Genomic DNA, 23,551 nt, shown 5'->3' on the forward strand with positions numbered 1-23,551 from the left:
GAGAGGGATCCTCAGAGGATCCTGGGAAAAGGATCTTCTCCTTCAGAGAGGGGGGAACTCCTCCCAAAGAAAAATGGGTCCCTAGGGATGCCAATCCAGACTGGGGAGATGTGGAGACTGAGCTACCGCCGCCCACCATCTCATCCCAGAACCAACAGCAAGAAAATCCCCTGGTTCAAACCCATCCTGGTGACTGCCTCCAAAAAGGGGGGGGGGGCGGCCCAGAACCGGAGCCAGGGGAACCCACAATGGCTCTGATCTCCAGTTGCCAACTTTTTCTTTCAGATTCCCAAGGCTCTCCGCAGAATTCCGCCCAAATCTCTTCGCTAGCGATGTCCAAAACCAGAAAGTTAGCCCACCAGTTGTCCAAAAATGTGCATTATCTGTGCCCCCTTGAGGAGAAGGAGGGAAGATACTATGCCCCGGTACAAGTACAGGGGCAGGGTACAATTTTGGCACTGGTGGACACTGGATCTCAAGCCACCCTTCTGTCCAGAAGGGCCTTTGATGAACTGAATGCAGGAAGGGGAGGGAATTACCAAATTCCTCTCACCTCTCTTCCTGGGCAACTCCAGAACTTTGACGGGAAGGAAATTCCCGTCGAGGGGACGGCAGATTTGGACATTAAAATTGGGCGACACAAGTTGAAACACCCGGTCATAGTTGTGACTCCAGAGGGCACCCCTTGTTTACTAGGGAATGACCTCCTGAGAAGGTTGTCACCCCTAATAGATTGCGTAAACAAGGTCCTCTGGACCCAGACTAGCCGACCAATAAAATTAAAACAGAGTGTCAACCATGTTAGTCTAAACGGCACCTGCCACATGGTTGAACAAAAATCTGACCACGTAGAATTTCACTTCCAGAACAACCAAATTCCAGACGTGACAGTAATAGCAGTAGGACAACAGACTGGTGATGGGGGGTCCTCTCTATTTCTGAAAATCAACCTTCCTCCCAGTTTAAAGTGGTATTCCACGCTGGAAGGAAACACTCTGAAATTCTATACTAATCCACAATCAGAAACTCCCACTCCTATAGTCCAGAGAGATGTGAAATCAGCTCAAAGCCTGGCTGATATTCAGCAAATTGGAGAGCAGTTGTTCATCCCTGTTCAGTTAAATGATGGGAAGGACTCTGTTCTCGCTCGAGTGTGTGTGAACAACGGTAAGAGCTTCATCAGCGAAGCCATGTTCCGCCAACTCCCAAAAGATCCAGCCATTCCCACATTCAAACTGATAGACAAATGGGAAATGGACCTGGAAGCACCTAATTCCAAACATCTCCTGCCAAGCAGGTGTATGCTCAAAATCTCCATTGGCAACAAGAGCATAGTCCACAATTGTTGGGTCGTGCGAGACGTCCCTGCCGCCTTTTACTTAGGCAGTGACATTCTCAATCGCTTTGCCATTAGTTTGGACCTAATAAACTTCAAAGCTTGGTCCCGATTAGCGGATAATCCCATGGGCTTTGATGATCCAGAAAAAGCATTTAGGTCAGCTCAATTGCTACCTTATGCAGTTGAAATTCAGATCAAAGAGGAAGTCACCATCCCAGAAAGGACCCGACAATTCTCCCTGGAAGTGAAAGTTAAAAGAGGACAATATTTGCAAAACCCTGATGCTTACATACATCTAAACGCTTCTCTCCAACAGCAAGGGTTGGGGGTAAACCCAACTCCATTAGTCAACATAGAACATGACACCATTCTAATAGAGGTGGATAACAGCGACTTAAAGAGTATTACTCTAGCCGCAGGCACCATTATTGGAATGGCGGTTGAGGACCGACATTTTTCCATCGACTTAGTAAATGAACTGTTAGGACCAATCCCCAAGGACTGTTTTGACAGTGACAGTAATGACAACGCAACACCAGACAGGATTTTTACCCGGCATGGGGGGAACTTCCTGGTGTACACTTCCTGCCCCTATGGTAAGGAAGATGTGACTTGTGACTTCAGGAGGGATGAGGTGATTTTCCAGGTCCATGAGGGCTGCCTTTCCCACCTGAAGCCTCCAGTCCAAATCAGCACTCTGACCAGGGACTTCTCCACCCAGCTGGAGGAGGCCGCGGAGATAGCCAAACCAGAAGTCTTTCCAGGCTTCAGGCAGATGGTGGAAGAGAGAGTCAACCTAGCTGATGCCTGTGTGACTCTGGAACAAAAGCAAAAGTTGAAACAAGTTTTCTTGGATTTCCAAGATCTCTTTGCGGTAGACTCATATGACTGTGGTCGCACCGACATCCACACAACAACAATCCCCACGGACCCTGGCATGACTCCTGTGTTTGTGAAGCAATATCGCTTGCCTCTCGCATCAATGGAGTCCCTTACTGAAATAATTAAGAACCTTGAGTCCAGGGGAATAATCCGTCCAGTCCACAGCACCTTCAATAACCCGGTGCTGGGAATATTGAAGCCGAACGGCCAGTGGAGACTCTGTGCTGACCTTAGGGAGCTCAACAAACGGGTCCATACTTCCCGATGGCCTCTGCCCTACATTGACCAAGGGCTGGCCCAGATCCAGGGGTCACAGGTATTCACTGCAATAGACCTGACCAATGGATACTGGACTGTGCCTGTCAGCAGGGAGGACCAATACAAACTGGCTTTTACCTTCGGGGGCCAGCAGTACACATGGACCCGGACTCCCTTCAGATACCTTAACTCCGGTAATGAGTTCAATATTTTCCTACATAAGGCCATGCCAGACCTGGGTGCGAGGGGTAACCTGGCTTATGTAGATGATGTCCTCATCAAAAGTTCACCTGTGGAGGAACACATAGCGGAGATCCGTTATGTTCTGACGCAGTTGAGGGCCGCCAGAGCAAAACTTTCCTTTCAGAAAGCACAGTGGTGTAGAACCCGTGTTAATTTCTTGGGGCATGAGATTACTGCTCAGGGCCTCTGTCCCCAGGAAAAGAAAGTGGAAGCACTTCAGAAACTGAAAGACCCCACAACTCTGCGGGAACTAAGGAGCCTCCTTGGACTGACTAATTACAGCAGAAAGTTCATTGAGGGCTACGCAGAGATCACCAGACCCCTGATTCATCTCCTGAAGGGGGGGGTCAAGTGGGAATGGGGTCCAGAACAAGCCGAGGCAGTAAGACAAGTCAAAAGAAGCCTCTCACAAACGCCCTGCCTAGCTTACCCTGTCAGAAACAAGGAGTTCTTCCTGGAGACGGGGTTCTCTAATACGTGCTTGACGGCAGTATTATACCAAAAGCATGACAAGGTCAATAAAGTAATCTCCTATGCGAGCAAAACTTTATCCTCTGTGGAGGAAAAATTCAACGATTGTGAGAAGGCACTCCTGGCAACGGTGTGGGCATTGAAGAATTACCGCCCGTTTATCCAGGGGGAACACATCATAGTGGAGACTCCACACCAGCCTCTGCAATATCTCCAAAGTGATAGAATCCGGACCGGAAATGTGAGTAATTCCCGAATTACTTCCTGGATTCTGTCAATGCAAGGCTTTCCTGTGGAGGTCCGATATGGCCAAAACAAGAAAAGTCCCCTCGCGCAAGGTCTGGCTGACTTGCATGATTGTGCCAGAGAAAACTGTCTCGAGGACGAAAGTCGGAAAATCAAGGACAACATGGAGGCATACCTTAATTCCCCACACAAAGTCTTTGAAGAAGACAAGTGTGAGGGAATGCCCACTGTCTATGTGGATGGATGCTCTTACCATGTTGACAACAACGGGGAGAAAGAACTGGTGGCTGGCGTAGGGAATGCATGGGTGAAGGAGTTCCCAGAACCCTCCGCTGGATACAAAATTGGTCCCCGAAGTAGTCAGGTGGCAGAATTGATGGCTGTGCATCAGGCCATCCTCACTGCTGTCCAGCATCAACTCCACGAACTGGTCATAATCACAGATTCGGATTATGTACGGAACGGGTTCGTGGAGCACCTGGTTAATTGGAAAACCAGAGGCATGTTATGTGCTAACAACAAACCCTTGAAACATGGGAAGTTGATCCAAAACATTGACGATCTGGTCACCTCGAATGAGATGACCATCTATTGGAAAAAGATCAAGGGTCATTCCAAAGTAGAGGGACCAGACAAAACTGGAAATGACTTAGCTGATCAGCTGGCCAAAACCGGGGCCATCCAAGGGGATCTAATTGAGATTGAGTCCCTGTTGGGGGGAAATCCAGGTCACTGATATCACTAGGTCCCAGACAAATGCTCACAACGACCTTTCAAGTGCACAATGGAGTAAGGAGACCCCTGATGCTGATTTGATTACCGCTCAGAAGGGGGATCCAACAATTGGTAAATTTTACCAACACCTTGAGGACCCTGAGAACTTTCCCCTGACGGATACCGATTACACTGGGAAAGAGGACCTAAGAGTGTTGATGAAATGTCCAAAAATGTTCCGGATCCAAGACGGTTTGTTGGTAAGGAAATCCAAAGCTGGCCACGATCAGTGGGTGGTTCCTACCTCATTCCGAAGCCTGATGTTAAGTCACGCCCATGATGCGGCCACCGCCGGTCATAGGGGGTTTCACACAACATTGGAAATCTTAAGAGAGGTTGCATACTGGCCACACATGGGGCAGGACCTTGACCAATACTTGAAGGGGTGTCTTGTGTGTGCACAATTTCAGCCATCATCCCTCACACACCGTGCGCCTCTCCAAAAGAGGGGGATGACACTGCCATGGTCAGATTTACAAATCGACTTTGTAGACCCCGTGATTCGCTCTGCTAGGGGGAATAAGTACATGTTGACTGTGACATGCTTGTTTACCAAGTGGGTGGAATGTCTCCCAGCCCCAAACTGCAAGGCAGAAACAGCAGCTGCCTTGATGATTAACCACATCTTTTCCCGTTTTGGTCTACCTCAAAGGATTGAGTCAGACAGGGGTAGCCACTTCACCAGTGAAGTAATGACAAAGATGTTGGAGATACTGGGGGTCAAGAGAAAGCTACACATTGCTTACCGGCCAGCTTCTTCTGGGGCAGTAGAGAGATATAACCGAACCATTGTGAGCATATTAAAGAAGTTTGTGGCAGATTCTGGGCCAAGTTGGGATATACGATTACCTCTGGTCCTAATGGCCATCAGATCTACCCCTTCATCTGCAACCAAAATGTCACCATTTGAGTTGATGACTGGGCGCAAGATGGTGCTTCCTCAGCATTTGCTCTACAGGACCCAAGAGCAGACACTGATAAATGCCTCCACTACTCATGAGTATGTGGAGAATTTAAGGAAACACCTCCAACATGCTTTTGCTTATGCTCAGCGGAATCTAGAAAGATCAGCTGATAGCATGAAGACCCACTGTGACCTGAAGACTTCCAGGAAGGAATATCAGGTGGGAGACCGGGTCTATCTATACAACTTCCAAAGAAACCAGGCAAAACAGCGGAAATGTTTGCCTACGTGGAAGGGACCCTTTGAGATCATCGACAAGATCTCCCCTGTGGCCTACAAAATCCACATCCCCAAAGGTCCTTTGGCAGCGGGGGAAGACAAGTGGGTCCACATAAACCAGTTGAAATGTTGCCATCCCAGGCACGCTCTCCAACAACTGGAGGAATCCTCTGGAATCCTAGCGGGTACTGTCACAGACTAATTCAGTTCCAACCATAAAACATACAACATCTAGTCTCTAAAATATTGTGATTTGCATGAAACTGTCTCTTAGTTATACTGTTTTTTTTTCAAAATAAGAATGTAACGTTTCGTTATGATGAAATGCATATGCTGCCCCACTATCTCAACCGTGGTGGAAAAATGTCTATGAATAGGTATTTCCGCTCTTCCTTTGTCGTCCTAGGAGAAAGAAAACCTGGAGACGGGCCAAGGAGGACGATCCGGAGACCGGGAGCAGAGACGCAATGGGCCCAGTGTACCGCCCAATATTCCCATCAGGACCGGCGAGGAGAACCGATCGATCCGACCGGATGGAGAAAAAGATGCTGAACTGTGCCATCTATTGGAAGAAGATGAGGAAACATCCCAGGTCTTGCGAGTCCCATCAGTGAAACAGAATGGCCATCGCAAGAGGGGGGCTTGTGGGATGTTTTTATCCACGCATCCAAGCCCTACCTCAAAACTGTGCAGTACTGACATGGAAAACATCATGATGGCCAGAGCTTCCCAGAAAATGCACAGGGAAATGCATGAAGAATAGGCTGCCACCCATTTTTGCCGATGTTATGGGCACAGAAGGACACTGCCTAAAACCACCATTGGACTACCCACACAGTAGTCTGAAACCATTGGGAGTGGCAATGCTGATTGCCAAAAGCAAACCCATAACTGTTGGGAATTCATTTTCTTAAATCCCAAAAAGGGGTGCAGTACCAGTACTCACCACTATCCAAAAGCCGGCGTTTTAAAACCACCAGATTTTGTAGAAAACTGAATAAATGAACCCAAAACATGCCAAAGAAAGACTTACTGAGAGGTGGATCCAATGTAAAGTTATATTCTGAAGTGACTTGAAGGTTTATAACAAGACTGGCTGAGCTGTGGATTTCAGCAGTTTAAGTAAATTTGGACTGAAAGACACTACAAATCTAAATGTTTAAAAGAAATGAGTGACCTACTTTGAGTGTCACATAGGTTGCAATTGTTTAAATGTCATAGTTTTAAACTTAGAATCAGCATCCTAGCTCCATATGTAAAAAAATGTCTTGACTTAAACTGGGGAACAGAAATGACATGTAGCTAAAAACTGGCCTAAAGAGATTCCAATTTTGCCTGGCAACTACCCCCCATCAGGAGTGAAACTTGAGTCACAGCTGTGTTCCCAGGCCTATCTGCCTTTTGCTGGCCACACTAAGGATATGCCATCTCTCTGATAATTGAATTAAGGGGAGCCCCCACAGAATACAGGAGCTCTGAACAAAGCCCTGTCCTGACCCAGGCAGATGGTTTATTGCAGATGTCGTAAATGTAGCTTCCTCCTGGAAGGACAAAGGAGGGGCACTGCCTGTGAGAGCAAGCTGGCTTGGCAGAACTGAAAAACCAGAAATTCAACCTTGTGCTGGGGGGAAACCACACCCCTTTGGGGCCAGAACATAACTCTAAAAAGATGAATAACTCATAGTACGGACATGTGAAAATTTTATAAATGACACCATAATTCTTGTGATTTTTCTGCCCACATTTTAAGAGGTTTTTAGAACCGGTGGCATGTTCAGGGGGGTTTTAGCGGAAAAGAGGATATTACTCAAAATGTGTGCATGTGAAAAATCTGACACTTCATCAACTAATGTCCATACTCCTTGCGCACATGTGTGTAAATTTGGGTTAATGTCCGATATTGCAAACCAGTTAAAAAGTGCAAAATATTGCCATTTCTGAATGCAAGCCCCCAGGAAGAGCAGAGTTGGAACAGGGGATACCTCCTGTGATATGTGATGGGTGCATGTAATTCCAAACCACTGTGTAGCTATGAAATATGTATTTGGTTCAAATCTAGATTTGTGTGCAAGTTGACAGGAGGAGTGGACTTTCTGCAGGCTGTAAAATTACATCACTCTGACACAACTTAGCTCCCCCAATCAGGGGAGAAATGAAAGCTTGGCCAATGGCAAGTGGAGAGGGGTAGGGTCTAGTGATGCTGCATACACACCCACTTTCAAAACACATAAAAGCAGACAGACAGGACAGATAGGAACCTTCAAATCCATTTGCTGCGGGACGCTCTGCTGGAAAATCCATACTTTACCTCCATCAATCTCCAGAGAAAGCTGTGCAGAAAGACACAGAGAAAGCAGAGCAGTATCCAAAACCTGAGAGAGCTGACCCAGATCACTGTGAAGTGCAGAGACCAGAGTCCAGTCTAAAACCTGACCAGATCCGTGGCGAGGCCCATTTCACTCAAGAATATAGTGTGAGTACCTAGAAAACTGTGCAGAACCAATCTCTTAGTTAAAATAATATAATTCAATCCTATTTTAATCTAAGTAGAACTGTCTCCTAACTGTCACCTGTCATTTGTAAAGCTGTCACCTGTGATTTGCTCGTTGCAAGCTGCACTTGTCTTTTTGAACTTTAAAATTTCAAATCTGAAAAACGACCTTTATTTAATCGCTCATATCTCCGTGAATTTCTCCACTTGCAAAAAGATAGCTGCTTTTGTTTTCCTCTGGAAAAAATCGTTTGCCTCACAAAAACTATCCCTGCATTACTGCTAGAGTGAGCCTGAGCTAATATTAACTTGATTTCACTCACCCTGAACCTCCTAGAGGGAATTAAAAGCATTTTAGCATATTTTTTTTCTTCATTGCCAGCACATTTAAAAGCATTTGGGCCTGTGTTTTCAACTTCTGTAGTCTAAGTTGCTGGGTGAACTGAATTACATTTGAATTGCATTTCTGAGAATTGTGTGCCCTCCTTCCATTTCCTTGCATTGCATAAAAGGGGGGGTGAATTGTACAAGAAAGTAATTACATTGTCTTTGCTGAAATTCTATCAAGTTATTTTCTTTACTGCATTTCCTTCCACATTGCATCCATTTGAAACCATAAAAGTAGTGTGCTACCTTATCCATTTCATGTCAACTCCTTAGTGATTATAAAGAAGTGTGCTAGTGCCAGATTCTCTGTTGTTAATCTTTATCATATCAGATTAAGTGTGATATTCAATTATTAATTTATAATAAAGTCTGATATATATATATCTATTGTTTAAATTATCAATTAAACCTTTTAACTTGCAAAACAGAACTACTTCTTGGCTCAGTGGGGTCAGGGGGATTCTGAGAGAGGGGTGTTATATAGGGGTAGTCATCCAGAACGCATGAACTGGACATAAAGTTATATCAATAAGGGTTTTCATTCAGTATTATAGACTAGGCGTTTACTTAGCTGTAGTGTTGAATTGAATCCTCTTACAACATGCAACCCCTCGACAAGGTTCTGAACCTTAAGTTTTAAACAAATGTGCTTATGGGTAAGGATATGTTTCAGGAGGGTACAGGACCCCGTATGGCAGAGATTCCACTCCTGCTTGAGAACAAACATGCGTAATCTAGGATTTTAGTAAACTAGTAAAGCACCTTAGATTTAATTACAAAAATATATATTACATTTGTATACATTCATTTAAAAGGGTTTGTTTCTACAATACGCACAACAAACAAAAAGACAGTTTCTATAACAGGTGTTATTCTATATTGTTCCAGTGAGATTAATAAAGTGCCAAGTGCTGTGCAAGGATGATTTTGATATTTAACTTCCATCGAACATTCTACTCCGACTCATTCTCACTCATACATATTTATTGACTCATACTAACACGTCCCAACATGTTTCTTTCCTCCACGTCTGATTGAATGACATTAAGGGAAATTCCTCAGGGGCTGACTGTCTTATTTGTGCAACTGACAAACAAACTACAAAAAAGAACTGGATTTAGAGGGCATTTGTTTCACTTCTTATTAGTGATGGGTGCACTCTTAAGTTTTTGTCCATGATGTGGTCCAAACTTCTACGGGATACCATGTCCCCACCCACAGTTATGGATTGGCCGCTGAACACGGCGATGGCTTGTTAATTTTCGGAATGCTGCGAAATGCTACAAATGCTGTCATGTCTTTGCTTCTGCTTCGGGTTAGAATAAAGTGTCCATCTCTATGTTTTAATCTCGTGAGGTAACGACTTGAGCATTCATTCTAGCACAAGTCTTTGTTTGGCTTGCATCAAAGAGGGCTTGGTTTCCCTGTGTTTGGTCAGGTTTACTAGTGCGGCTTCAAAGCCTACAGCAGGATTGGGTCTGTGTTTGTTGTGTGCAGCGGTTGCTCTTGTTGCAGCGTCTTTGCTTTTAATCACGGAGTGCCGATATTCCTTCAACCTCTATCATTCCCGGCTCTTTCCGTCAGACAAGCAGGCAGCAGTGGTCAGAGTATTAGTAAATGCTCAACCAGACTACTGCAATAGCCTTCATGTAGGAATCCCACTTAAGCAGTGCCAAGGGCTGCAAAGAGCTCAGAATGCTGCAGTGAGATTGGTGGTGGGAGCAAGAAAGTTTGTCCACATTTTGGGATCTCATCACTCACTGCACTGGCTTTCTGTAAGGGACAGAACTGATTTTAAAGTTCTGTGTCTTATTTTGAAATGCCATAATAGCTCTGACCTATCTGGTAGACAAGATACATAGATATTGTCCAACTTTGTCACTCTGGTCCAATGAAGAATTGCTACTAAGAATTGCATCATCCTCCTCTGTGTCCAGGGGTGACCGAAGGTTTGCGGTCTATGGACCTAGAATTTGGAACAAACTACCTTTGGGGATTTGAGCGATTAAATCACTGAGTCTGTTATGGAAACGGTTAAAGACTTACTTATTCAAATGAAGCCTGTAGTTGATGGGGGATGTGTGGACCTGTTTTTTTTAAACACTGCCCATTGTATACGGGTTGAGCTCTGATGATTATGCTTTTCTTCGATTCATACTTTTTTGAGGCGGCAGCTGCGTCCAAATATGATTAAGTTTGTCAGGTCTGCGCTTTACAAATAAATCAAATCAAATCAAATTAGAGGACACTGGAGGCTGATTAATGTTAATGTTAATTAACTGCAGGGGCGGAACCATGTCCTATGAATATATGGGAGTGATCTAGAATAGCGAGGGAGCCCGAACCAACGAAGGGGAATTCAAGGAGTTTCTCTTCATGAGAGCATTTTTTTAGAAAATGTGTTGTTTTTTTAACTTATATAGTGCTTTTATCCGAAGGTTAAAATGGTGCATTTTACTGCACACTTTCTGAGAATAAAATGGGCAAAAAGACACAGCTTTCAATTGGTCTTGTAGGGTAAATCATGAAAAATCCAACGGTGCACAGGAGCATTTCTCAATACATTTTCATTGTGCCTTTACCCACAATATGTCAGTATTCTGCCTGTGAAAATAAATGTGCATGCTGATGGCGCTCAAACATGGTGTCTGCACCGATACATGCCAGTATTCCCACATAAGAACATACTCATGTTTGCTTTGCCCATAATGCCAGTAATGATACTATAAGAAAACATGTCCACGCTGACTCTGCCAATGTATCCCAATGTAAGACAATATACATGTTGGCTTTTCCCTTATTGTCAGTAAAAATTGCATTGCCACATTAATAAAATATGTCCACACAGATTGCAACAAGATAGGCCACTATGGCTAGACATGAAAATGTATCATGTTGGCTTTTCCCTTAAAACAAAACCAGTATGAGAAACAATGGGCCTCATTAGAAATGTGACGGTCTGGCAACAATGGTGCCGGTAAGCCTACCGGCACCATTGTTACCGGACCTGCACACTACGAGTCTGCGGGAGAGTGCTGTCACTCCCGCCAGGTCAGACCTGGTAGGCGGAACGGCACCCGATCGCTGACTTTCCGGGAAGCACCGGCACCGTTATTAACGGTGCCGGTGCTTCCCTCATCCCCATTCCAATTGAGTCCTATGGGACTCAAAGGGTAATGAGGATTTACATTTTTCCGGCGCCTGGTTCCAGGAATACCGGGGTCGTAATCCCCCGGTGTTCCTGTTGAGCCAGGCGCCGGAAAAATGCACGAGTCTGGCGGCAGCCTGCCGATCTTACCCACAAGGCTACCGCCGGACTCATAATGAGACCCAATGCAACAGTAACAAAACATGAATTGGCTGGTGGCACCAATACTCCCCTTGTGCATGGACACTCATCATGTTGTCTTCGTCCTTAACACCAGTGAACAATCAATGCCTCAGTAAGAAGACCTTTCTGGTTACACCAAAGTAGGTCAATATGGCCACAGAAGAACACTTATTTTGGATGTATCTTTGATGCCAGTAGAAATTGCCATGCTATAGCCCTTAACACCAAGAAACAGAGCAAAGCCACAAAAAGAAAACATGTCTTTGCTGGCTGCTCACATATTCCCCCTGTGTAAAGTGTAAAAACACTCATGATGTTGGTGTTGCCCTCACAAGCAGTATACAATTTCATGCTACATTAAAAAACATGACCTTGATACCCCCTCCCTGATATGTAAGACCACTCATCACGAATTATGGTGCCTTTGCCGTTAATGCTAATATACAATAACATACCATGGTAAGGAAAATGGCTTCGCTCTCGTGCACAAATGCCCCCTCCCACCCCCACACTCCCAGTTAAGAACATCATCATGTTGGCTTTGCCCTGAACACCAATAAAAAATACCATCCCACAGTAAGAAGACATGTTCTTGCAATTTGCAGAAAGGCCTCTAACCCATCATGTTGGCTCTGCCCTTACTGGCAAATAAAATGCAATGCCACAGTAAGAAAGCATGTCTTTGATGTCTGCACAAATGCCCCTCCCTTCTGAGGAACACTCATCATGTTGGCTTTGTTCTTAAAACCAGTATGCAATGTCATGCAACAGTACGATAATATGGCCTTGCTGTATGCCCGCACCTCACGGGTAAGAACAAACCAACATAAAAAGCAATGCCACAGTAAGAAATGTTGTCATTGCCAGCTGTAGAAACGCTCACCCCCACGTAAGAACCCTCATCTTATTGACTTTGTCCTGAGCGCCTTTTTTAAAAATGCCATGCCATGCTAAGTAACATGTCCTTACTGGTTGTGTGCCCAAATGCCCCACAAGGACACAGCCTTGAATGCATACCCGCATTCATACATATCACACAAGCGGGCACACCCGATACAGCACCTGTCTCAAGCAATCATGCAGAGACGCATCCAGAACATTCACACTGCATTTACATTCACACACACATTCACAACCACGCACACCATTCCAATTGCACCCTCATACGTGCACGTACACAGACAGCTTTTACCCTATACATACATAGTTACACAGCTGCCATGCTTGCATGCAAATATTAAAAAATGTTTTTTTTTCCTTATCTGTTTCTCTCTAACTCTGCAAGACTACAGTCCTGCGCTCTGCGTAGACAGGAAGCAGGGAGAGCTTCCCGTCTCCTGGAATGTGCAGTGGTGCCAGAGGAGTGCCTCCATCTCACCACCCACATAGAGCTAAATGTGTGGGGAGATGCAGGAGCACACCATACACACATTCAGGCCTGTAGTTTCCCCGCCTGGAACCCAAATGAGCCATGCAAGGCCGGGGAAGCAACACGCCCTGGCTTTGCGTGGTCCACTAGGCATGCACGCTGGGAACCTGAGATGTAAAAGGAAACCAGGTTTTGGATTCTCTATAGTGGGCGGCAGATCGGCAACCCGTTGTCCATTATAGACTAAATGCCCCTACGGCTATCGACCCTATACGGCATACTACATGCCATCTTTTTGATGAGAGATGCATGCAATCAGTAAAAGAAAAACAAAGTGAATCAAAATAACTAATGTAAACTGTTGGAATGTCCCCACCTGACAGTGGGATTGTGTTTCTTCCTGAAATGCTGAGCTTCCAGATAATTAAACTACTGTGTGGGTGTGGTGTAGGGTGAAGAAATCCGTGCAGTGTTCCACACACTTTACAGTATGCTGACGGCCATTCCCGGTTGCTTTTTGTCATGAAAATGACACTGCAATGGCAAATTCCAAATTCACCTCAGAGAAAATAGACACTAATGCAAACAGAGCAGCCTCCAATCCACAAATGGTTGGTGTGTGGAATTCAACAATCTGCATGGTGGACGTAGGCTCGCCTGGGCTTTTTTGAAATATTTAAATAAATGGATGATGGTTGACCTACCTCAGGAAAATGTGTGGGTCTGGACACAGCCACCCATCACTTTTGTGGTCACAGCCTACAGGTACAGTCCCTGCTGTCATATTTAGTTGAAATGTGAAAGCAGAGAAGGGCTTGATGTCATCCCAAGGAAGGGGAGGACAATCTTCCCCCTGCCATGTGCAGCCTGATGAACTGACGAAGGCTCCATGGAACCGGCCTGCAGCTGGTGGCAATGATTAACATATCAGTAGAGGGTACTTCAAGCAGGCCCACGGGGGGCCTGGCTGCAGAGCAAAACAAAGGCGACAGGAAACCCAACAAACTTTCATATGCACATGTGTCAACCTGAAGTCAGCTCCCGCCCTCAGTATCAATGACAGTGAACTGACATGTCTGGGTCTATTGTTGCAGTAGACCACCCCCGCTAGGGCGACCCCATTCATAGAATGTGGTTTGCAGAAACCAGAGAGTCTGGTCTCTCAGCTTCTTCAAGGGAGACCTACCACTTTAAAAAGGGACCACACAGGGAGAACCATTAACCACCATTAACCATTGATCACAGCAAAGAAGAAGATGGGCGGGACCTGGTAACACCAGGGAGTGAGCCCAGGGATTTTTCTCTTGAGAGAAGGGTTCTGTCATTGTGGTTCTGGGACACCCCTCGTTCCTGTGTCACCCCTTTACCTTTCCGGGTGCAAAGCACTCTGGTTATGACCTCACACATACAGAGTATTGTTGGTAGGGACCCCAGGATTGGTTCACTAAGGTAGGCTCAGCCTACACCAATCACTGTGTCCCACTTGGCTTTAAAAGAGGTCTGGACCCCCTATTTAAACTGATCATCTGAAGAGTTCACTTGAAGCATAAAGAAGAACTCATTCTTTGACCTTGGCTGTAGGTACAGTCTGCCTTAAAGCTCCCGCCAGTGAAGGAAGTCCAGGAACATCGAAAGAGGGAAGCAAGATCCCACCCCTTAACTTCTCCCAGGGAACAGAGAGAGAAAAGAATTCGGAAGACCCTCCAGCCACTTCAGAACGGGTACCCATCCAGCACACATCGTGACCTGATAGGCCCTGAAGAAAGCTCCCTGGACAGGGAGTGCCAGAAAATCTCTGAACCCGAAACCAAGGACAAGGCAGCTGCCTGCAACACACTCCCTAGCTCTGGGCCATCTGCCTTAAAGGACAACGCAAGCCATTAAAGAGGCAGAGAGAAGTGCAATTAGAATCGCCAGCTGCTGTCTGCCTTAAACGACCTTCTCAAGCCAATCGAGTCCCTCGATCTGCAACCACCTGCAACACTGACCGTCAAGCCTCGAGCTACCACCGTCAACCCACAGTTGCTGAATGAACCTGAGATGTCTCAACCAGCGTTTTAGAACCTCCAATCAGCACTGAGACGATTCCTGACATCAAGTTGCTGTGAAGGCAATCTTCCAGCCGTTCGCCAAGCTTCACTCACCGAACCATCTTGCTACCTGATACCCACCACTGACTCCTGTCTCAAACTCTGTCGCAGGAGCCTGAAAAGCTCCCTGAAGCTTTCTCGACGCTGTCAAGCACCAAGAACAACCACAGTAAAAGATACATGTTGGTTCTTTCCCACTGGTCCTTCCCAGAAGGCCCCTAGAGACATTTTAAGACCATTTCTCCCTTTTTGCTGAAGGCAAGAGCCAAAATATTGTGGTTATTACCCATACCAGCTACCCTCCTGTCTGTATCCAGAGTGCATCCCTTTTCCTTCTTAGAAACTGTCTGTTCTTTGCATTCCTTTACAGGGTGGATTGTATTTAGTAGTGGTATTAGATTGTCTGTTGTGATAATAATAAAGTTGATAGTTTTATACAACCTTAACTGGACACACCTTTTATCAATGGGTAATAATTTTATTTTCGCTGTATTGCAAATAACCAACTATCTGTGACCTTTAGAGGAGATAGGCCTGCTGTTCCGTCCACGTTACCAAAATTGAACAAGGAGGTTTATAATTATAATTGTATGCATGTTTAATCCAATCTGTTCAGATCCATTCCGGAGTATTTGTATTTTTATTTACTAGGTTTATATAGCGCTTTAATCCAAAGCGCTTTACAATATAACAACAGGATACAAGAATAATGAAAGAAGCATATATACAATCCTGAAACAAACCAGTGAAACAATATGTAGAATAATTTACCTAGGTGGAAGAAGGTGAGGGAAGAGGTGAGGAGTAAGGGAAATGAGGAGGTAGACAAGGGGAAAGATGATGTTTCAAGGGGGATAGGAAGAGGGATAAGGGAAAGGAGAGAGTAGGAAGGTGGGTAGGAGGGAGAATAGGGAAGTAGGAGAAGAGTGAAGGTAGGGAGGGAGGTCAGGTGGGGGAATGGAGAAGAAGAGATTTCAGGGAGGCACAGAAGGAGGGGTAGGTGGGGATGGAGCGAATAGAGAGAGGTAGAGAGTCCCAATGTAGGGGGGCCAAGAGCTGAAAGGAACGGAAATGCGACGAGGCGCATGGGGACGGGGGAACAGTGAGTAAGAAGAGATCAGCAGAGTGGAGGGACCGGGAGGGAGTGTAGAATGAGAGGAGAGAAGAAAGATGGGGGGGGGGAAAGGTCATGGAGAGATTTGAGAACAAGACAGAGGAATTGGAATTTAAGTTGGGGGTGAAAGGGAAGCCAGCCAAGGTAAGAGAGCAAGGAGGAAATGGAGTTGCGAGGAGCAAGGAGACAAAGTGTATGGATAGAGGAGTGGTTGAGGGATTTGAGGGGGGCTAGATGAGAGGCAGGCAGAAAGAAAAGAAGACAAGAGCAGTAGAACAGACGAGAGAAGATGAGGGAAAAGATTAAGAGTTTAGAGGCATGGAAGGCGAGGGAGGAGCGGATCTTTGCGAATATTGAAGAGATGGTAGCGACAGGCGCTAGAGGTGAGAGAAATATGGTGGAAAAAGGAGGGGGGAGTCAAAGTGGAGACCTAGATTGCGGGCTTGAGCAGAGATGGGAAGGTTGGAAGGGGGAAGTGGATGAAGGGGGGAAGTGTGTTAGAAGGAAAGAAGAGGACTTCTGTCTTGTCAGTGTTGAGGGAGAGAAAGTGGGATGACATCCAGTTTCTGATAGCCGTAAGGCAGGAAGATAAGTTGAGATGAAGGTCAGGAGTGAAAGAAGAGAAGGAGAGGAAAAGCTGGGTGTCATCTGCATAGAAATGGCGAGAGACACCGAATGAGGCGATAATGGGGGCAAGAAGGGAGGTATAAAGAAATATAAATATAAAGAAAAGGGCCGAGTACAGAGCCATGGGGGACACCGTAGTCCAAGGGGATGTTGGAGGAGGTGCGGCCGCTCCAGGAGACAGCAAAAGAACGATTGGAGAGGTAAGAGGAAAGCGAATTGTGGACAGAGCCTTTGAAGCCAAAGGAAGAAAGAGTATTGAGGAGTAAGGAGTGATCAACGGTCTCAAAGGCAGCAGAAAGGTCGAGGAGGATAAGGACAGAGGATTGCTTAGCGTATCAAGCGGTAAGGAGGGAGTTGAGAACATAAGTGAGAGCAGTCTCAGTGGAGTGTTTAGGGCGGAATCCAGATTGAGGGGGGGAGGAGAGAATGAGTGGATACAAAAGCTGAGAGTCGAAAGTAGACTAGGCATTCAAGAAACTTAGAGAAGAAAGGAAGGAGCGAGATTGGATGAAAGTTGGAAGCAAGAAGAGGGTTAGCAGAAGGTTTCTTCAGGATGGGGATGATAGTAGCGTGTTTGAAGACTGAAGGAAAGGTAGCGGAGGAGAGACAAATGTTGAAGAAGGTGGTTAAGTAGGGAATGAGGAGCGGGTAAATCTTAGGAATAAGGAGGGTGGGAAGGGGATCAGAGTGGGCAGCAGTAGGGTGAGTTTTGGATACGAGAAGGGAAACCCTGGACGGAGTGAAAGGAGAGAAGTTAGACATGCAAGCAGAAGGGGAGAGAGAGAAGATGGAGGAGGGGGAAAGAAAGGGGAGAGGAGGATGTTTTGGCATAGGGAGGGAATTTTGGAAGAAAAGAAGTCAGCAAAGTTGGAAGGAGACAGAGGAGAGTTAGCAGAGGGGTCAGGAGTTGGCGGGGAGAGAAGACGAGAGAGGGTTTGGAAAATACAGCGAGGTTGCGAGGCTTGTTAATGGAGAAGGTTACAGTGGTGGGAACGTTTGGCTGAGTTCAGGCAAGAGTCATAAAGAGAGAAATAGGAGGTTTGGTTAGCCAGAGAGCAGGATTTGAGCCAGCTTTGTTGAAGGCGACGGAGGAGACAACGCATGGACAGAAGGTGAGGGGAAAGCCAAGGTTGAGACGGTTTGCGAGAAGGGCGGAAGGAGGTAAAGGAGTAGAGTTGGTAGAGACTGCAGGAGATAGAAGGAGGACAGGGAATAGAGGGCGTCATTGGCCGAGATAGATGAGAAGGAGAGAGGGGGAAGGGAAGAGGAGTCGAAAAAGCGGGAAGGGCTAAAGTTGTGGAGATCTGTCGGGAGAAGGAAGAGGGGGAGAAAGAGGGGCGGACGAGGAGGAGGGGGGAGTGAGGGAGAAGGAGAGTAAGGCATGATAAGAAAGCTAGTTGGGAAGTGAAGAAACAGGTGAGGAGGAAAAGTTTGAGATAAAGATAAGATCAAGAGTGGGGCCAGAGGAGTGAGTAGGAAGAGTAGGGAGGGGAGAGAGAAGGTAGGAGTCGAGTATGGAGAGGAGAGGGGAAGGTTGAGAGGAGTATTAGGGGTGTGGGATGGATTGATGCTTTGGAAATCGATTTTCACCACTGGTACCCCGGAATTTGCTTCGTCACAGTTTGCCTGTAGTATATTTGGATTTTGAAGGAACAAGAAATCAGACGTTATCTGTGCAAATCACCGGTTTTTACAGGATTCAGAATAGGGTTGCCCCGCGGCATTGTGTAACATCCATGCTGGTGCAGGTTGCACGCCCCCATGTGGAAACACAACTGAATAGTGTGGGAACCACGCCCCCACACAGACTTTTGCCATTAGAATGTGCGGATGCCGAGAATGCCCCCACACATATTTCTGGCGAGGATTTCCTCTGAATGCGCACAAACTGAAATGAGGCTTATAGTTTACGGAGCATGGCAACAGTGCGCCTTTTGGCCCGCTTTGCCACAGAGCCTAAATCTATCAAAAATAGTTTGCAGTCCTCAAGGTTTGCAGAAAGAACTGCTATCAGACTATGGCAGTGACACACTGGGAGGCGTACCCACGGGTGAAGCGCAAGGCTGTTCTGGACGCTAGTACTTTGAAGGTCCAGGATCAGCTGTTAACTCTTCTCAGAAAATCCTGAAACGGTTCATATTAATTTCATTTTGCATTTCAAGTACAAATAAATCAATAAGCTGGTACTGGATCTCCAACTGGGTTTTCCTGAAATATCTTTTCAACACATCTCTTTGTTTTTACACAGCATTTACAATGGGAAGCTGGCTACAGGCAGAGCAGTGAGTTGGTCTTTGGGAGTCACCAGTGTCTGTATCATGTCCTTTACGAAGTATGAATACTGTATGATTAGACATAAGAGTAGTGCATGACAAGCTGCATGCCAGCTGAAAAAATGACTACAATCTTGTGAGCTTATCATGCATTTTCATTCACTGTGTTTATTTAAGCCTGTAAAATACCGTTGTATCCCAAACTCATATTATGTTATATGCTGGAACGTATAGTCTTACATTCAGGATCATGAGGACTATCAAGCTTCAATCCTAATTATTTTGCTTAACATGTTCTAATGATCTGTGACCTTTCCAACTCACCCTATAACACCGGGCATTGTGTTATGCCTGCGTGTTACACTTTTTCCCACTCCTATCAATCCACCCCTATCCTTTCCCCATATCTCAGTGCACTCTCCTGCTTTTGTCTGACACCGACGGGTGCCCCCAGGGGACATTTCTACCAATTCTAGCAACGGCTGGCAAAGCCGTGGCATCCTGGCACTGCAAGGAGGCATCTCCAGAATACAGTTTCATTTCCGCCTCGTTCCTGTATCTGGTCACCAAACTCCTCGGGGACTTGCAATATTCTTACAACGCACGATAGGGGGTCCTTCATCCCATACATAATTCACCACCACCATGAAATTTACCGGAATGAAATGTACCACTTTCACAGTTTGGGAGATGAAGTCACTGAATACGTCTTAACACTTCCTGATGTGTATGGAGCTCAATTCTAGCTTTAGATGTAACAGTTCCAAAATGAGCTCCGCGGTGAGTGCCAAAGGCTCGTGGCCCCCTCCTCTTTTCACCAGACTTAATGATCTCATCATATTCCCTATTACGCGGTTCTCAATCCTCAATAATTCTGCTGCTATTATAGACTTTACTTAGTGCTTTTTTTTATGAGTGTTTGGTATTAGCTGGCTCTTTAGCATGAATCTACTGCACAACAGTACAGATTGGAGGGCGATAGGATGTAGGTATATGCACACAGCCTTTGGGCCTATTTGGTTATTTACCTACCGATTTACCGCCCAGTGCCATGCTAATCCCTATGGACATTCTCACCACTTCCTGCCTATCTCTACTTTAAACACAACCACCTCAGATCGCTTTGGCTAGCACCATCATGTCGTAACATCAAACATTGTGCTCTATAGGGCCTGCCAGTGTTATTTCTAAGCAGTCATCTAAGAGTTAGAGGCTTAATATCTGCTGTAAATGAGCTCCTGATGTGATAAATACTATCTTAACCATGTTTGTGATCAGCCACCCCCTCCTCAGATCTCTTTGGCTAGCACCATCATGTCACAACATTAAACTGTGTTCTGTATAAGGCCTGCCAGTATTATTTCAAAGAGTTAAGGGATAATATCTGCTGTAAATGAGCCCCTGTTGTGAAACAAAATATCTTAATCAAATGTACCTTCAGCAACTTGATTCATAAGCAGCATATGTGTCCTTGTATCAGTTCCTTGCACAGAAGTCATGAAGTGGCAAAAGCCAACAGTAGTATATTTTATATAGGTATTAGATAAGCATTAGCCAGGCACTAAGATCTTATGTCCAGCTACTCCCAACAATTACCAGCTGTTGCCATCTCATGGCCAGGCAGTACCATTATGGCAGTGCCTGGCAAATACCTATCCCATGCATACACAAAAGCTAATACTCATGGCTTTGCTAGTTGTGTTTTTTTCCACATTATGGCTATCCAAACAGGATTAAACCAATTCGGCGTGAAGACAGGATTTATGTCCTGGCAAAACTGAGGCTTACCACAGAAAACAAAGAAAGTACAGTAACTATTGTGAGTCACGGAATCAGCAAAGCAGCTTCTCCGCTTCTCGTTTGACTGGAGCAGACAAATGCCCAAAACAATTCTGTGTATCTACAGGAAGATTCCGCGGACCAACGTGTTCAGATCGCGATAACACGGTAACATCTTAAGGTGAGGAATAATACCAGGAACGCTGCTTCAAGGTGCTCCTGCCTGGCCCCCAAAATCTACCTGGGTGTCAGGTCACTAGAGCATGTCCAAAGGCACGCATCAGGGAAGGAGCTGACACCAATGGGTCCCAACCAGTGCTGGAAATTGACAAAATGTCCCACACTATTAGGTTGTGTTTCCACATGGGTGCGGGAAACCTGCACTAGCATGGATGTTACACAATGACGCGGGGCAACCATATTCTGCGTGCTGTAAAATCTGGTGATTTGCACAGATTTTGTCTGATTTCTTGTTCCTTCAAAATCCAAATGTACTCCAGACAAACTATTTGTGGACTGGAGGTTGCTGTTTTTGCGTTAGTGTCTATTTTCTCTGAGGTTAATTTGGAATGTGCCATTGCAGTGAAAATTTTATTGGAAAAACCCCCAGGGGGAGAGAGAGGGAGGTGATGACCCTGGGACCTTGGTCCTGCAGTCAGGTGAAAAGTGTGTCTGTCGCTGGGAGAAACAACCACCTATACACTCGTTAATTTGTTCTAAAACAAAACAGAATTTTTAAAAAACATTTTGATGTGAAAATCACAATTGACTAGAATTCAAATTACAGAAGATTATTTCAACTTTGTTCATATAAAGTTGTGACAAAAAAGACTTATTTGAAAGAGAAAAACAACCACTCAATAGTGACAATTAAAACTGAGTTTTTTATTTTTGGTCACAATACAGTGCCTCTAAAAGATTATTTACTAAAAAACAACAATACATGTGCACTATAGCTGAGGTAAAGTGGGATCAACATACCAGATTGACAAATTGATAACAGTGGGATAAAATCATGGAAAACGAAAATAGTAGGGACCCAGTGGGTGAGCACTCAATGACCCACATCAACTGGTGAAGAGTAGAGCATTTACAGATCGAACTAGCTCTATCATATGAAAAAAAACCTATGATATTTGTTAGGTTTACTTTTGTGAAAGTCGACATATGTTTCGGCTATTGACACTAAAAGAAATCAGGCAATGCACAAAAAAACGCTGTCTGTTGGTGCAGGTGTAGCCGTCTTCAGGACAAAGGAGAAACGAGATGTTCTAATGGTTTGACAGTGTTGAGTACTTCATAAACATTGTGCTGTGTCATTAGAAAAGGCACGAAACCCACTACAAGGTAAACAAACATGAACATATCACATATACATAAAAATATAAATCGAAAGAAAGCATCATGAGAAAGTGGTTGATAAAAAACAGTTGTTTAAAACATTAACGGTGTGACAGTGGCGGGGCGCCCGGTAGGCAGTACACAACATTTTAATCATCACTGACTGCAGCCAAGGTATATGCAAAAGAAAAGGTATCAGACATTTAACCATATCTTGCATTTTTGAGATCTATTTCTTTTCAAATATAACAATTAGTTTATATAGAAGTAGTAAAGTTGTTTTCTTTGATTAGTGATAATTGTTCATTTAAAATGGAAAGGTCGCCTATATGTTGGCCATGAGCGTAATCCATCAAGAAAAATTATTCACAATTTTCACACGCAACTAAAGGTTAATGTGCTGTTCCCTTTGCAACATGAACTGTTGAAAAAGAGAGAACACTTTTAACTTCACTACAGGGTTTAAACACAATTGTGTTGTTATTGAGCCCTTTTTGGTGAATAATGGGAGCCAATGCTTACCATTGTTGTCCTCGAAAGATGTTTTTTAGGATCGAGAAGAGAGTGTAAAACTTTTTTGAGTTAATTGGTTTTGGTGCGCCATTGTAGACACTGAAGAAAACCTATTCAAGCCTGAAAACGACAAAAATGCCCGAATTTTAGATTCAAATTGTTATTGTAAATGCCGGCTTTCTAATTTTACAAAAAGGCCGCCAGGAACTGTTGTTACCTTTAAAGTTTCTTGAACGTAGGCTCGTTTAGGATGATAACTATGATTGCAGCTATGTAGCTTAAACGTGACCTGGTGTAAGCGGAAAAGAAAGCAGAAGAGAAAAGGCGGACTAAATTAGGGCAATCGCTTATGTGCTAAGTTCAAGTAGAAGTTTTACAGGGTTGCTTACAGAGGCCTAAAGTGATGGTATTTGCTTACCTCTAAAAGAAAGTCAGCCAGGCTTCGCCTGCACGGGCGCGCCTATGCTGTGCTTTCAAACGCGTCTGGAACCCGGGATGTCCATGGTGTTACTGGCAGCAAAGCCAGTGAAGCCGTGAAGCCGTGTCAATTAGCTGCTTGGAGCCTACGTGCTTCCATGAACAGCTGTACACGCGCTCAGCTGAGTATTTAAGTAGTTTAGAGAGATGACGTAACTTGTGTTGATTGAATAATGCAATCAACGAAAGAAAGGAGAAGAAGGCGGCGTGTAAGAATACACGGATTGGTTGCGCTTAAAGAAACAGAGTTTTTCTTGAGGAATCGTTTGGAATATCGCAATGTATGCAAAACGATGCTAAACTGTGATTGTCATGTTTGTATTTAGTAGTTTGCTAAATTATCGCATATGAACAGACCTCGAA

The 23,551-nt window shown here is 45.0% G+C and overlaps 1 long non-coding RNA gene across 1 annotated transcript; it reads right to left on the minus strand.

Annotated features, from left to right (window-relative positions):
- Positions 1-21,721: 21,721 nt before the first annotated feature.
- On the minus strand, positions 21,722-23,250 carry LOC138565940 (uncharacterized). Its single transcript, XR_011301723.1, has 4 exons — positions 23,130-23,250; positions 22,929-23,000; positions 22,721-22,831; positions 21,722-22,197 (listed from the first exon to the last, which is right to left on the minus strand). It is a non-coding gene; the product is annotated as an uncharacterized lncRNA (long non-coding RNA).
- Positions 23,251-23,551: the final 301 nt, after the last annotated feature.

This window comes from Ambystoma mexicanum, chromosome 2p (assembly GCF_040938575.1).
Source record: "Ambystoma mexicanum isolate Mex_15411 chromosome 2p, UKY_AmexF1_1, whole genome shotgun sequence".
Taxonomy (NCBI): domain Eukaryota; kingdom Metazoa; phylum Chordata; class Amphibia; order Caudata; family Ambystomatidae; genus Ambystoma; species Ambystoma mexicanum.